The sequence below is a fragment of the Stegodyphus dumicola genome, chromosome 4 (assembly GCF_044657685.1).
Source record: "Stegodyphus dumicola isolate Sdum_Otavi_A_Nest chromosome 4, ASM4465768v1".
Classification (NCBI taxonomy): domain Eukaryota; kingdom Metazoa; phylum Arthropoda; class Arachnida; order Araneae; family Eresidae; genus Stegodyphus; species Stegodyphus dumicola.
In genome coordinates, this window is record NC_140771.1 from 134,184,455 (window position 1) to 134,200,083 (window position 15,629).

At 32.4% G+C, this 15,629-nt stretch overlaps 1 long non-coding RNA gene across 11 annotated transcripts in view; it reads right to left on the reverse strand.

Annotated features, from left to right (window-relative positions):
• Window positions 1-5,647: 5,647 nt before the first annotated feature.
• The window catches only part of LOC146997695 (uncharacterized), a 47,754-nt gene continuing 37,772 nt past the window's right edge, over window positions 5,648-15,629 (reverse strand). For 10 of the 11 annotated variants that reach the window (XR_015040789.1, XR_015040784.1, XR_015040782.1 and 7 more), the window contains 2 exons: window positions 13,842-13,989; window positions 5,648-7,451 (listed from right to left, as the gene is read on the reverse strand). This is a non-coding gene — a long non-coding RNA (uncharacterized LOC146997695). The remainder of the gene's footprint in view (window positions 7,452-13,841; window positions 13,990-15,629) is intronic. The other variant, XR_015040781.1, reaches the window with a different exon arrangement.

Here is a 15,629-nt window from a genome sequence, read left to right on the forward strand (position 1 = left end):
TACTTCACCAAGTGGCCTGAAGCTTATCCTATTCCTGATCAATTTATTTTAAGTTCGTAAAATAGTTAAGTGCCTACATTTCATGACGATGTGAAAATGGAGTGTGCAGAGTAAAATCTCGTTTCCTATAGGCCATTATGTCTCAAAATGACGCGATTTCGTCACAAAACATAAAATAAAAAAATTTTTAATTCGAATTTCGAAAAAAATCGCTTCGAGGTGCACTGGCTCTTGTCTAAATGCACCTATCTACCAAATTTCGTAGCCGTGAGTCTATTAGCTTACGTGCAGCGCGAACGAAAGACACGCACACACAGACAGACTCTTTCTTTTATTATACTATGTAGAGACTATATTTTTCAATTTTAATAAAGTTATTTTGATGTTTTATGTATTTTTGCCTTGCCACGAAGTGTGAACTGAATTAACTGAATGAGAAATATATATCTAATGAAATTCGAGGAAATAAGTTTAAATTAAATGCAGCAAAAACAAATCGTACAAGGAAGTCATGTGGTAATAATACACATTCGATTTTTTTATAAAGCAATTTTATATTAAATATCAATGCAATGACATTAAAAATTTAATATGTTTTTAAATTAGTAATGGAATTATATTCATTTATGTACTCTTAATTGCATTTATTTTTATACTAAAAATTAGAATTTTAATCGCACTATTTGAGAAAAAAGTAACAAAAAGTGGTAGTTTGCATACTACATCATTACCAAATAAAATATTTATAAATACTTTCGGATTGTTTTCCCTTCCATAATACAAATTCTTTAGTTAAATCCTTAAATCAAATTTCAGGTATAGTAAGCATTAATTACATTAATCTACATTCCATTACCAGCAATATTCTTATATTTTAAGAAGGATATGTTTCTGAGACATGTTACTGTATTTTGAACAAGCGATGAACTAAAGTTCAAAAGCTTGACAGGTCTAGATGATATGAAAATTTCTTTAATAATATCCCAATTTATTGAACGATGATCGCTAAGCAAATCTTCGACTTGATCGACACTCAGTTATTTAAAGTAAATGATCTAACAAAGCGAGTTTCGTCTTCGATGTATTCTATCCCTTCATTAAACATCTTACACTACTCAAAATCTCTTACGCTGAATAAAATATTGCCTTCAAAAGCATTTTACAAAGTTTCAAAAACTTACCTAGCGGATTTCCATTGCGAGGACAAAATTTCACGCAGATTCTTTGCGATAAGAATCGCTATTTTGGGAAATCTCCAAAGGAAAAATTCTTTATTCATTAAAAATTAATATATCTGCAAACGATAAAAGAAAATGAAATGCGAATTGTTGCCACATGTCGATGGAACTCGTCAACTTCTGAAAAATCTTCGCAAACGAATTTTGGACGCTCGCATTTTAAATTATTCATTCTCAATATTTTGATTCCAATGTACGGAAATGAATTTTAAATAACAAAAGTAAAATGTAAATCCACTGCACTACAGAAATCTATAGAAAGCATAAAACGTAATCTGCTGTGATTGCTATGAGCAATTAAGCTGAGAATGGCTGCATATGAATTGAAGAATTTTTCATTCAAAGCAATTGAGGAAGTTTCCAAAATTACGTAATTTCCTACTTTTTCCAAGAAAAAGAAATGAAATCTTACAAGAAATCCACTTTTTACTCTATCTTGTGTTCCTAATTGGAAAACTAAATTTGAAAAAGTTGTAGTACTTATTGCTGAGTACTTCTTTCGTTGAAAATTTGTTCACATTTGTTCACTAGAAAGCCATTCTGATTTCATCTCAAGTAAAAATTTTTAATTGAATTTTATTATTTATTTATTTCTCAAAAAATAGAGACATGATTTTCAGAAATATTCAGAAAGGGAAAAAAAAAAAAAAAAAAAAAAGATTTCTGGATTAGGTTTTTGTCATTTTGCTCCATCTACCGACTGTATAATATCGTTCATTTATTAACACAACATCTATAACACCTTATATCTATAAAACAACATCTTACATCTCCTCTCATAAAACAAAGTGTTCAAAGTTCTATCAATTTCACTCGTGCAGTCAACAGCTAAAAATTAGACAGCTCGCGAAGAAAATTGTTAAACTATGGATTTAGTATCCCACATTCGGGTTCCTGCTATGCGTCGACCTCGACGACATTATTCTACTCTTGACATCATAAAAAGAACCATCATCGTAAATAAGCCGAAACCTGAAAAGAAGTACGAAGGGAGAGGGGAAGATTGTGTGCTAAGGACAATATTGAAAGGAAACATCTTAATTGTCCTTCATCTTTGCACAATAACATCGTCGACAGTCCCTTCTATATTTCATCTAAAACGAAAAATATCTTCAATCTTTAACAGTTTTGGAAATGTTCATTTCATCTTAAAAATAGCATTTACTGAAATAAAAGTCATTATTAGGTGGAAACTCACAGTTCGGTTATCAGTTGTATCACTTCAGGTTAAGAACGTCATAATCAGTATTATTTTATTCATCTTCTTCTGCTTGAGTCCATTGTTTTATGTATTCAGCGCATGTACTTGTTTTAGTGGGTCCTTCATGATCTCCTTCTTTTACATCATAGGAGTCATTATTCTTTATTTTGACAATCTTATACGAGCCTAAATACTTTGATTTTAACTTATTGGTCCAAATTGCGTCCTTTTGATTGCTACTAAATCATTAATTTCATAACATTTTGAAGAACGTCTTCGAAAGTTATATGTTTTCTTATTTTCTTCTTGTACCTTAAACATTTGTATTTTCGCATCTTTTCGAAGCTCTTCTCCGTAAGTTTCAAAACTATTTTGAATTTCTGCGTCAATTATTTCTTTTCCAGAAGTATAATCAGTATTTGCTTGAAAATTAAAAGCATTTTGTTTGCTTACTTCAGATATAAAATTAACAGCTGATATTGCTTTAGAAAGTCTTCTTTTGGGGACAGAAGATTCTTCAAGAAACGCCTCTTCTGTGTCGTTGTCTTATGTTTAGTTGCTTTGTAAATTGATGTTGAAGTCGCACTAGATGGCGTTGGAACAGCATCAGCACCACACAGGTCTCCCTAATGTTCCCAATCATCAGCATTAAGAATTTCTCGCAACTGACGACAACCTTTCTGATATAATTCTGATATCTTCATGAGTGATACACATTTTTCTTTCTAATTCTGCTTGTTTAGCAAATAATCTCTTCTCCATAATTTCCCTCATGCAATCTTTTTCTAAAGCTAGCATTTCTTGCATGTTCAGTTTAACATTTTGAACTTTATTTTCTTTCTCAGACAGGATTTTATCTTTGGTGATTGCTACTAAATCATTAATTTCATAACATTTTGAAGAACGTCTTCGAAAGTTATATGTTTTCTTATTTTCTTCTTGTACCTTAAACATTTGTATTTTCGCAGCTTCTATTTCATTCTTGGCATCTAATAGTTGTTTCTGTAAAATTTCTACAGTCTGATACGGAAAGTTTTCTTTCCAAAGACATAACTTGTTCTTCATGAACATCCAAATCCAATTGTAAAATAGATTTTACTTGTTTTAGTTGAACACTTTCTTTATCTCTTATATCTTCTGGGTATCAGAGATATAGGTTTGTTATCTTTTAAAATAATATGCATTTCAGAATTAGTATCTTAGGCTTGTCTTCCTTTAAGTTTTTCAGACATACCAGGATCCAGGATGGAAGTTTGATATTTCTGTTTCACCTGCGCACACTGAGCCGGTTCTTGGTGGTTGTATTGGTTGGTTACGCGGTCAGAGCGGACAGTGGCTACAGCAGACACGTGAGAGTAGCTAGGTGGACAGAGCGGACATTCTCGCACTTATTGTGTTGTTTTCCTAATCAGTCATATGTCATCTATTGTGTAGTTTCAAGCTTTGCACCTGCTGTAGAGAAAAGCCGATACTTATAATAGAAAATGTCTTTCTCATTTTCTCAGTCGATGTTTGATCCTTATGAAGCATGTATGTCTTTTTTAGCGTCGAAAAAAAATCTGCGATGGAACCCATAGCCATTTTAAAAAAATTACTCTCTACAAAAAAAGAATGTTTAGTTGTAGATGATTACCCACACCGAAAAAATAAATTAGGAATGAGTTGGGTATGTGTAAAAGAAAAGACACATCGTTGTAAAGGAAATGTAAAGAGAAATTTTCAATACAAAGTACTGAAGAAAGTACATATACGAAGTACATTTCTGCGTGCCCAACATTACTGAGAACGAAGTTAAAAGGAAGTTAGAGACTTGCAGAAGAAAAGTCCCCCCCCCAAAAAAAATCAGTTCCCGTTCCCCATATATTTCCAAAACTACTTTCAGAATTATATCAAAAAGGTTATGATTTTATTACTAAAATACCGGCATACTCCAGTGCCAAGACTGTTTTATGTAAGGAGAGGAGAAAGGCTTTGGGAGCTATCCTAATTAAAAGGCTAAATATTGACAAATTAAATACATAAACTGATTCAAAAATTTAAGTTTCTCGTTTGAATATTTTGATCAATTTTGTGTTAGTTAATATTTTTTGTATTTTCCATATATTTGTATTTTCCATAGCTGTCACTGATATTACTTACTGAACCAACTCACAGAACATTTAGAATTCGTCTGCAATTTTCATCAAAACAGATAAATTCAAAGTGTGCAATTTTGCTGTTTAAGTTTTAGTTTAAAATACTAAAATTCAAACAAAAAATGCCTACAATGTTTAAATTGTAACATGCATTATTTTGTGCTTTTGTATTTTAATATGTTTGTTTATATTTTTAATATGTGTTTTTGTTTAATTTAAAAGGGTCAAAATTCAAGCAAGTAAATTTACACAATTTAAAAATTACAGTAAGCATACTTGTCTTATTTTATCTTAAAATTCTAAAAGTTAAATGCTTACAGTTACATTTAAATATTTCTAGTAGCTTTATTTGCCATTTTTTCCCCTTAAATCTTTATTTCATGTTTTATATTTATTTTATTTTTGTTTGAAAAGTTTTAGTTTAAAATACTAAAATTCAAACAAAACAATCCCTGCAATGTTTAAATTGTAACATGTTTTATTTTGTGCTTTTGTATTTTAATATTTTTGTTTATATTTTTAATATGTGTTTTTGTTTAATTTAAAAGGGTCAAAATTCAAGCAAGTAAATTTACACAATTTAAAAATTACAGTAAGCGTATTTGTCTTAAATATTTTATCTTAAAATTCTAAAAGTTAAATGTTTAAAGTTACTTTTAAATATTTCTAGTAGCTTTATTTGCCATTTTTTCCCCTTAAATCTTTATTTCATGTTTTATATTTATTTTATTTTTGTTTAAAAAAAATCTGAATTTCAGCTTTAAAAAAACTATTTAAAAATTACTAGTTTATTTAATTTAGTTTTTTTGTTTTAAAATGCTAATATGAGCCGGAAAGTTTTATATGCATCAGAAAAAGAAATATGTATTTATATAAATTTTGCAGATTAGAAACCTTGGAAGTTCTATCATTAGATGAAAAAGAATAATTCATTTATTACATAACAGTAAATGGTTTAGAAACATGTAATTTAAATCAGAATTTTCCGAATTCATTTAGTAGGAAAAAAGTCCATATTAATCATGAAATTGGTAAATTATCAATTGTAAAACAAGTTAAAAAAATTAAGGAAATGTCGTTTTCCAAATAATTCTTATTAAAATTCTGGATTGACAGTCTCGTTAATTCACAATAAGGGGGAGGACGAAGACCACAACAAAGTTTTGTTCACATCTAATACAGCAAATGCTTTATTGTGTGCTGCTGCAAAAATAATCATTAACGGTTTTTGTAATAAAATAGTAACCATAATAATACAACATACTACGGAATCATAGCACCCATATAGTGCCACCTATTCCAACTGGGCACAAAAATAAGAAAAACTAAAGCAAGTCACAATTTTTTTTTCTGCTGTAGCATTTTGTGAACCAAAGTGGTCCTTTCATTTATATCCAACAATTTAAATATTTCCATACATTGGTAAGATTTACATTTTCATACATTGGTCAAACATTAACATTCAAGCATATATTACTACAAACTGACAAAACAGCAGTGTGTGTTATGAAGCATTTCAACAAAGGTGTGTTTCTTCGTCACACACGTATATACATACATAAAAATATCTTTCTACATTAGTAATAATAATATTATTGCAAATAATATGATTCAGCATCATAAGCATAACAGTATTTTTTTAGGGGAACAGCTTTAGTATAATACATAAGTAAGAAATTACATTAAACAAAATGGTCTCGCAAAACAGATTTAATTCATTAATTTGAATCAGTTTTGCCAGCAAAGATTTTAAAAGTAGAACTGAATAAGATATATTCTCATGTACTTTTAACTCAATGAATGTCTGAATTAATATAATTTATAAGTATAATATGGGCATACTATATATGTAATATATACAATCCCTTTGTTTTCAAATAATTTTCAATCTACAACTAAGTAGTTTTTGAAGCAGTTGTGTGATGCCATTTGTAATAAGCAAACTATGACTCTAATGATTGTATTCCACAAAACATAGAATTTGTTATTAATAAATTAAATATACTTTAAATAGTTTTTGACACACTTCAATCTGTGTATCGCTTCATTATGAATAAATAAATTTCTTAAACAATTTTTGTGTTAGATTAATATACAATAACAAAGTTTTGTAAAGTAGAGAAGAAACATAGTAGAGGTTTTGTGGATTATTTCTCTAAAATCCCAAGTATTCAGGAATGGTACTTTCACCTTTTATAGATAGAACTAAGAACAGCTGTACATTGACAGCAAATTTCGTGTTCAGTACTGTAATTAAAAAATGAGTTTAGATGTTGCAATAAATTTTACTCTTCACCATTTAACATGTTTTGATAAATTCTATCTAAAAGCTCTCAAAAAATTGTCCATGGTGTCACTTCACTGGCTTTCTTTGAATTATAAGCAAATTTCAGAATTATTCATACCCTACCCCAAAACATACATTTTTTTACACTTCAGTTCGTGAATTTGTAATACATTTTCTGGTATTGGTCTGAAGGTTCACGTTCCTGCACAATGAAAGAACACAACACTGCACAGAAATCGCCTCTTCTTCTAAAATGCACTTTTCAGAGAGTTTTTTTTTTGGGGGGGGAGAAACTTTCTTTTTTTCTCTTAACCACAGTAAGTGTTTGACAGCAGTTTTCGTTGCCTTTTTATGTTTTCCTTTATTCTTTCTATGATGTGTTGGTCTTCAGAAAAAGATGGTGACTGCAAAAATGCTGGAATGATGGATAAGAAGCCATTGCTAGGTGGACCAATGGGAGCACCTGATTTGGTAAGATCACGCCTCATCATCATTACACGATCAAATCATGTGTAGGGCGCCATTGACAGTTTACACATCTGGGCGGACGATACGAGCTTGACGACCTTCCCATTCCAACAACAGTTTACCTAAATTCAAAGGAGATTCAAATAAATATTTAATCAAAATTTAAATAAATACTCATTCATTCATTTAAATAGAAAGAACAAAACGTTATTAATAGAAAATTGCTAACGGAACATTGTTAACGGAACAGTGTTACATAATGAAACACTGTTACATAATGGAACATTGTTAATATTGTTATTTAAATTATTAACTTTGCTTATGACAGAAAATTAAGATATTAGCTGAGAAGCTAAATATAGAGATACTGCGAGAAAACTTGGAATATCATTAGGCTTACCAGAAGTCCTCTTTTGACTAGAAATGATCTCGTCTGGCGATGCGGTGCCTGCCTCTCAGCCAGTTATTCATATTTTTCCACTTATGTGTTTAAATTTTAAAAGTCCAGAATACACTCAAATGATATTAATACAAGCCTAAAAGAGCTTACAACATTCTACAATGCATTCATTATTACACTAAGGCACAGAAAGAAGTTTTGATGGAGCAGAACCTCTTATATGGATATACAGCAGTGAATTAACATGGTCTGAAATTGAAGCTTCAGGTGTAATTAAAAAATGTTGTCTAAATAAACAATTAAAACACAACTTTGAAGCTTTAGAACAGCCATTTTATTTTATTTTTAACAATAACAATGGTAAAGCAAAAACTGGTAACCATGGTAACGCTTTACGACTGTGCAGATAGTCTCGCAGACGAATACAAAAATTTTAAACAAGGTGAAAGCATTAATGAAGTTCCCGCAAATAACGCAATAAGCATGGATCATCCTTTTGATAAAGTTGATGATTGCAAAGGCTTTTTGGCTAACTAGTTTGAAAATTTGGAACGGGATTATTTGGGAAAATAAATACTGAGAAGATGGATGGATATTTTTCGGGCATTTCAAAGGAGTCTGATGTGTACACCACATTGCTTCCTTGTAAATATTAAATTATGCACATTTTTCTTGCATTCCATTTATACTTAACCTAAAATTAAATTAAACCTACTTCGTCGATAGCGCATAAAGCAAAATAGAATAAATGCATTCTTTAAAATTCACTGTATTTATTTACCATAGAGACACCCTGGAGCTAGTTTCACTTAACAGCGTTACATTTCATTCATTTTATAACTCGGAATGCAGAAAAATGATATCATCTCAAGAATTAAATTATATTACCTGAAGAAATAAATTATATCATCTGAAGAATTACATATTTTGCCTAGGCTTTGTGTATAATGCATAAACATTCTATAGAATGACAAATGCTCTTTATTAAAAGATGTTCATTCCTCAAAAGTACAAATGTTATTTTGAAAAAGTAATGAAAGAGTCCCATTAAAAATCTGTCATTCAAAATACGTAAAAAAGTAGCGAGATGAATTTGATACAACATTATAAATTTGTATTTTTTATCTGGTCGAGACTGGGAATCAGTAAGACAACAATCTACCTGACAACGGAAATTAATTTCAGAAATAGTCATAAGTTTCACAACAATGCCCTTTATTAATAACTTTTTGTTTTTTCCGGCAGAGCTCACAAAGGTGGTTGTACAGTTCAGTATCATTTATGTGCAATGTTTTTGTATTTGGTTGAAAGTTCTTTCAACATTCTGTCGCTTCGCCCATGTCCAGTACTCAAATGAGTTTTCATGAAGTACGGGAAATAACTCGGCATCCGCAACGTAGTACTGTACAGTATTGACGCTTCCTTTAAAATGATAAATCAATGTACTTTTCTTTTCCACAAATACACATCTTAGCGATTCAGGAACCATTAGTCCCATGGTTCCTTCTTAGTAGTCATTTGGGTTTTCATACATGATTTATTAACTTCTAGTAAGTAGTTTAGGTTCTTCAAAATGAATCAAAAATGTATTTCATGCTTTGCCTGTTTCTCATTTGGTATTCCTAGGAAATGTATGAAATATGAATAATTTCATACATTCCCAGCTAGTTATAGGTATTATGTACAATGCCTTTTAATTTTTTTATTACTACGGAATTCATATTTCATGAATCATCTTCAAGAATTAGATATAAAAATATACAATTTTAAAAAATGTGTTTTAGTAATATAATGCACATGCGAAATTTCATGTGAACAGATGCCTATAAGGGCTGAAAGTTTACATAAGAGAATACTAAATCATTTGTTCGAACCATTTTAAATAAAACTAATAGAAAACAAAACAAAAGGCGCTATGCCATTCAATTGACTTCTCTACATAAAAACAAGCACTAATCTGCTGCAAATAACAGGAATGATTAAGCATTCAGCAATATAATTGAGATAAACATAGTGAGCAGGGTGCATGCACAATGCTTACTCACCTAACGGAGGCTAGTCTCCAGATATATTGCTCAACCCTGAATGCAGCACAAGAAAGATATTAAGAATGCAGGCATAATAGAATGAATGCAAATAACACTGCTTAAGGAATGATCGAAGAATATGCAAAGAAGCACACTGCACAAAATAAATAAAAAAGTAAAATGGGACAATGCTATATCTGCCGTTCTACTAGGGAAACCCGTAGAAAAGATGAGTGTTCTTAAACGTATACTCTAATATTTCAAGTCTCGTAAACTAGCGTTAGTCCTGCATATACTCTTAATATTTTCTAGTCTCATCTTCAAGTGTTCGCTACCAGTAACCAGTTCAATATGCCAAGCAGATATAAAATGGTGCTCCGTGTAAAGGTGAACCGCACGTTTTTCAATGAACACAGTTTTCAACTCAACACGAGTGAGTACAATGAACATGACAAGCAAATATTAAATAGGAACTCTGGAAATATGTGAATAGCACATAGGATGCACATTAATATACCTAGTTGATATTGTTCGTTTTAATGCATCAGAATAACTTCTTATATCCAAATTCTACAGTCAACATTCTCTATAAACTCACAATCACAATGCATAAAACACTGCTAAAATACTCATTCAGCACAGGGTTTCTTTAATAACCCATCTTCCAGAGTAACTTATAAATTTCGCTACAATTTTTAATACTCCACGGAAAATTTTGGCTGGGCCTAGTGATAATAGAATGCTCCATCAATTGAGTCATACAACAGGAGGTACAGCAACTCAGCTGGTGGTAAGTAAGTAAGCGTACACTCTCTCTAGGGTAGAAACTTCTTCTTTTTAGGGGATCAGATGAGTACTGTTCACTCGCTGAAATAAACCGGTTCTTATTTATAACTTACAACTCACTAATAATAACCTTGATGAAAAAATTCGAGAAAAAATGTAACCTTATTCGGGTACAGTATTATATTTTAATTACGCTAAAGCCCTCCAGGAATATCTGCCTAAAGAGAGTGATGCCTTCGTGGAGGATTTTCGAAGTAAAACTGGTTCGTATACATGTTACACATCAGGAAAAGCACGAAAACGTCATGCAGCCAGCCCGTTTGCCGGGATTCCAACCTACTAATGTTCAGCGACTTTACTGCTCGGCCAAGTTAGGCATAGATATTTTCAGAGAATTTCTTTGCTCCTGATTTTATTTATTGAGATGATGGTAAAGCCTTGAGGGCTATCTATCTAAGGGAAGGATGCCTTCATATAGAGGACTTTCTAAGGGAAACTGGCTCGTATACACATTTCAAATGGTGAAAGCCACGAAATGACTCATGCAGCCAATCCATTTGCGGAATTTGAACATCGTATCGAACTACCAGTATTCAGCGACTTTATCGCTCGGCCGCTGGTGGGCTGTTTGCTCCTGAAGAGAAGAGACTTGTGTCCGATGCTAACACTGCTTAAGGAATGATCGAAGAATATGCAAAGAAGCACACTGCACAAAATAAATAAAAAAGTAAAATGGGACAATGCTATATCTGCCGTTCTACTAGGGAAACCCGTAGAAAAGATGAGTGTTCTTAAACGTATACTCTAATATTTCAAGTCTCGTAAACTAGCGTTAGTCCTGCATATACTCTTAATATTTTCTAGTCTCATCTTCAAGTGTTCGCTACCAGTAACCAGTTCAATATGCCAAGCAGATATAAAATGGTGCTCCGTGTAAAGGTGAACCGCACATGTTTTTCAATGAACACAGTTTTCAACTCAACACGAGTGAGTACAATGAACGTGACAAGCAAATATTAAATAGGAACTCTGGAAATATGTGAATAGCACATAGGATGCACATTAATATACCCAGTTGATATTGTTCGTTTTAATGCATCAGATCTTCTTATATCCAAACTCTACAGTCAACATTCTCTATAAACTCACAATCACAATGCATAAAACACTGCTAAAATACTCATTCAGCACAGGGTTTCTTTAATAACCCATCTTCCAGAGTAACTTATAAATTTCGCTACAATTTTTAATACTCCACGGAAAATTTTGGCTGGGCCTAGTGATAATAGAATGCTCCATCAATTGAGTCATACAACAGGAGGTACAGCAACTCAGCTGGTGGTAAGTAAGTAAGCGTACACTCTCTCTAGGGTAGAAATTTCTTCTTTTTATGGGATCAGATGAGTACCGGTCACTCGCTGAAATAAACCGGTTCTTATTTATAACTTACAACTCACTAATAATAACCTTGATGAAAAAATTCGAGAAAAAATGTAACTTTATTCGGGTACAGTATTATATTTTAATTACGCTAAAGCCCTCCAGGAATATCTGCCTAAAGAGAGTGATGCCTTCGTGGAAGATTTTCGAAGTAAAACTGGTTCGTATACATGTTACACATCAGGAAAAGCACGAAAACGTCATGCAGCCAGCCCGTTTGCCGGGATTCCAACCTACTAATGTTCAGCGACTTTACTGCTCGGCCAAGTTAGGCATAGATATTTTCAGAGAATTTCTTTGCTCCTGATTTTATTTATTGAGATGATGGTAAAGCCTTGAGGGCTATCTATCTAAGGGAAGGATGCCTTCATATAGAGGACTTTCTAAGGGAAACTGGCTCGTATACACATTTCAAATGGTGAAAGCCACGAAATGACTCATGCAGCCAATCCATTTGCGGAATTTGAACATCGTATCGAACTACCAGTGTTCAGCGACTTTATCGCTCGGCCGCTGGTGGGCTGTTTGCTCCTGAAGAGAAGAGACTTGTGTCCGATGCTTTCAAAATCAACAGAGTTATTGAAAATCTACATCAAACTAAGGCTGAGTTTGCACCTAATATGTATAACTGAAATTTCAAATTAAAATTACAAACCACGATGTTTGGCGACATTTTGTTGTTTGGCAATTTTTATAATGCCTTTTAAATTGTTTTGGCGGCTTTATTTTTTGTTTGAGGAATTTATTTCAGTTTAAAAAATTATCCTACAATTATCTAATTATTATAATTCATATTAATATAATTATTGATCATGATAGTGATGTATTTACAGCAATGAAAATATTACTCATCTTAATTTTTGCTCAAACTCAGTCTTGAGAATTTTAGATTAAATACTGGAAAATTGCCGCGAATTTGCAAACAGATGTTTTGAACAGATACAATCAAAATTTATTAATATTTTAAATCTGTGCGTTAGCCATTTTTTTGTATGGTTGGAAAGTGCTTTCAAGCATCAAAATTCTAAGTAATAACTTCCATTATTGAGATTTTCAAGGAAGCGAGCAGAATACAGTCACTTGAAAAAAAAAAAGACTTATGCAAGATTATCGCTTAAAATGCACAAAATGGTTTTTACAATCAATGTCATTTGAGGCTGCAGTTTTATTAATTAAAATAAAAATACTAAATTTCAATTTCCTTTTTCTGAATTTTTCATATTTTTAGCAAAAAAAGATGCAAAATCTTACTGCGGTATGCTTCGGCTGAAATTTTTAAGAGTCTGCATGAGATTATTCTCTCTTTATAGATGCACATAATCATTTTTACAATCAATGTTATTGCGATGTTGAGATTTTCTGTATTTAAACAAAAATGTTAGTTTTCAGCTTTCAATTACTGATTCAGATTTTTACAGCAACAAATGAAAACTTTTATTGCAGTGGCTTTCCATAATCCAAGCAGAATAAAGCTGCTTAAAAATGAGAGACCCACGTGAAATTATCGCTCGAAATGCTAAAAATCATTTTTCTAATCAATGCCACCCTCACGTTGAAGTTGTACTAAATTTAAATAAAAAAGTTATATTTCAAATTTAAAACACTTCGATTTCTAAATTTTAAACATTTCTATTGCTTAGAAATGCAAAAATCAAATGTGTAAAATAAAAGATACATATAAAAATATTTCAGTAGTTTTAATCGCATCACAAATACCTTTTCTCCCCCCCCCCCCACTTTTACGGTCGGGAAGAAATCAAAGTGAAATTATGTTTACAAATTATGTTTCAGTGACTTGTTTTATTTTCCCATGTCTTATTTCCTATAGCAGGTAACAATCAAATCCTAAAAAGACTTACAGATATGATAGGACATAACACTGTTCTCTCTACCAAGAATCCATTCCTTGTTCCTATCTATAGGCTTGCTGGTGGGAGCGAAGACGATGATCAGATAACGTTACAATAAACTCCTGCACAATTCATCCCGGTTGACCATTTCATGGAACTGAAATGAAATGAAGAGCAATTTCTTAGATCATTTGAAAAAGTAAAAGCCGGAGAACGTGTCACATCTCCTTTAAACGAAATGATTTGAATAGTCACAAATGCAGATTCTCTTTTGAAACGAATCAAATTATAGAATTTTTTTTTTTTTACTTCCAACCGCAGCGTACAAACAGAACAAAACAAAACAGAATGCACACAAAACAAACAGGATATTGTACAAACAATGCAATAGAATGCAGTATTGTGCAAACAGAACTCAGTGAACATATAATGTTAAAAGCCAATATCTCATCATTTGCCCTCCTAGTGCTCCAGTAACTTTGTTGTTGTTACTTATGCTCACTTGTCTGACTGTAAAATCAGCCCAAACCCACAAAATTCCTCTTGGCAAGGAGTGCAAGATACGCCTGTCGTTGGCAACAGCATTGAGCACCTTACAGGTGACGGTGCTATTTAGCTCAGTTCCACCCTCCATTTTGATGGAGAGCACCCCTGGAAGATGGGTCGATGGTCTCCCACCCCTTTCCCCTTCCACCAAGCCACACGAGAGGACTTTCGGCTCGCTGCATATCCAGAGTGTCACCATGTCACGCAGAAACTAAACTTTTACAAACATTCATGCCTTGTCCAAGATTCGAATTCGGGCTCTTCAGCATGGCAGTCGGCCACGCTGACCACTATACCAGTTGGCCGGCCCAATACCTCTTCACCTCAGAGACATGGACGTAATCAAAATTACTTTATTCTAAATGTACTATAGTATACATATTTTAGTTGTATATGTACCTTATTTGTAATATGGAATTATATTGTTGCGTCTGTATGGGTTCGTTATGAATTGTTCGATGAAAAAAATGAATAAAATTTATTATTATCACAAAAAAAAAAAAAAAAAAATGCTTAAATTATCTCAGATATTCCCACACTATCCCAATATCTCAAGCAAATATCTTTTAAACCACTAAAAAGGTTAAAAGTTAGAGAAAGCTAAACGGATTTCACCGCAGCAGTTTTCTAAACAAAACTCATAAAACAACTAACTAAAGAATTGAGAGGTTTTCATGCCGCTCATAAAAGCTTTTTAAATGTACAAGAATTTTTTGACACTTTCTCGAAATCAAAAAGAGATATTTATTTATTAAATGCACATGCTCTTGTATTTTTAATTTTCAGGCATAGCCTTTTCTTAATATTCGTCATGCGCTGCACTGCACGGGGAATAAAACAATTTAATTTATAATTCTACTAACATTAGCTATTTCTATACCAAATCCGTAACAATATGTAATATGTTGTACCTTAAATGCGACATGGTGTATGAACCAAAGTATTATTGTATGGCAATGTACTATCTGCCAAGCCTCTTGTATGGCACTGTATTTCAATCAGCGACTGGTGTTAAGGCCTCTCACCCTTTCCCATACCATCTTGGGATGCTCTGGACAAGGGGAATGCTAATTAATTGCTATTGTAGATGTGCGGTGCTTGTCACCTCAGAGGCTCCATGCAGCACCGGGCACATTACGATAGGGGTCCTGTCCATTTTTCATTTGAGCCACAGCTGGGCAGTTTGGGTTAGTAAAAATACCAGAACAATAGAAGTGGCATGCCCAGTGCTTAAATTGTGGCGGAGCCCAG